The following is a 1,915-nucleotide window of genomic DNA, read 5'->3' as shown; positions in this document are numbered from 1 at the left end:
ATATTCATGTTCAGTATGCATGCTATACATTTTGTTAATCAACTTAACAAAAACACGTTGCAGAAGGTGTTCAACTTACCTTTCATATGAATTGATTCCTATCAAGCTCCGCACTCGCACCGCTCTGTGACTCTGACGGAGGGAAGTCAATATCAAGGGAGGGAAAATGTTATGTTTTGCATGTGGTGGTTAAAGGTCCAATGCAGCCATTTTTATCTCAATATCAAATCATTTCTGGCTAACAATTAAGTACCTTACTGTGATTGTTTTCAATTAAAATTGTCAAAAAAGAAACAAAAATAGCAATTTCTCCAGCAAGAATTGTACTAGGACTGTTTAAGAGTCGTCTGAGTGGGGAGTAGAAACTGAAAACGATCTGTTATTGTCAGAGAAGTTTGGTACTCTCTTTCGTAATAGTTTATGAACTAATTTACCACCTGGTGATGTCACCAAGCACACTCTTAGAAAAATGGAACCTTAAAGGGCTCTTCGGCTGTCCCCATAGGAGAACCCTTTGAAGAACCCTTTTGGTTCCAGGTAGAACCTTTTGGGTTCCATGTAGAACTCTTTCTACAGAGGGTTCTACATGGAACACACATGGGTTGTACTTTGAACCAAAAAGGGTTCTCCTATGGGGACAGCCGAAGAACCCTTTTGGAACCCTTTTTTCTAAGAGTGCAGGTCAAAACTCCATCCCACCAAAACAGAATGAAATTTCAAACAACACTAGCGGTGTGCCGAGGAGTCTGAAAACACCAAATATCATAACAGAAATGGGCAATATTCTGGATACGATTATGAACCCAGTATTTTTTGTAATTATACATGATCTGACATTTTTTTTATTTTCTGGAGCCAGCAACAGAGGTGATTTTAGCATGTCAATTAAGACATTAATGAGCAAGCTAGGACAGACGTGGTCAATATAACTTTTTGTTCAGCTATGCCACTCGAGATTCTGAGTTTGAGTCCAGGCTCTGTCGCAGCCGGCCGCGACCAGGAGACCCATGGGGCGGTGCACAATTGGCCCAGCGTCTTCCAGGTAAGGAGAGGGTTTGGCMKGCAGGGATGTMCTTGTCCCATCGTGYACTAGCGACTCCTGTGGCGGGCTGGGCGCAGTGCACGCTGACACGGTCGCCAGGTGTACTGTGTTTCCTTCGATACATTTGTGCGGCTGGCTTCCGGCTTAAGTGGGCATTGTGTCAAGAAGCAGTGCGGCTTGGTTGGGTTGTGTTTCGGAGGATGCACGGTACTCGACCTTAGCCTCTCCCTAGTCCGTACSRGAGTTRCAGCGATGAGACAAGGCTGTAACTACCAACTGGATACCACGAAATTGGGGAGAAAAAGGGGTAAATATAAAACATTTTGAAAAATATATATTTTTGTTCAGCACTTTKGAAATGTACATCGACAGAATCCACAACATGGGCCATTCTTACAGTGTTCTCTCTGTACAAGTCAGAACCGTGGGATAAATAAAGGTGGCATATTAGCAGACAATGAAAGCTCTTACAATATCTGATGAATGGGTATGTGCCTGAATTAAATTTTATACACTAATTGTAGTCTCACCCATTCAGTTCTAATAACCGGTCATTATTGACCAGGAACACCACAGGTGTACAAAAGTTAAATAAAACACCCAAAATGTTATGAAAATCATCAAAATGTATTTGGTGTGTTCAGATGCCCTGCGTGGACAAAGTCATGGAACCTTATGACAATCAGATGAAATGAACTATATTTTTCAGAGAGAAAACTTGTAAATCGGTCCAATTCGACCAGAACACAGCAGGAGGGTTGAGAGTTGTTCATTGGTTAGGCTATTGGTTAAAGGTGCAACACAATCTTGATTATTGAATTACCTTTGATCTAGTTCAGTCTTATCAATCATATAAACATATCATCTCTTACC

Source organism: Salvelinus sp. IW2-2015, unplaced genomic scaffold (assembly GCF_002910315.2).
Source record: "Salvelinus sp. IW2-2015 unplaced genomic scaffold, ASM291031v2 Un_scaffold16481, whole genome shotgun sequence".
Taxonomy (NCBI): Eukaryota; Metazoa; Chordata; class Actinopteri; order Salmoniformes; family Salmonidae; genus Salvelinus; species Salvelinus sp. IW2-2015.
This window is presented reverse-complemented; position numbering follows the sequence as displayed.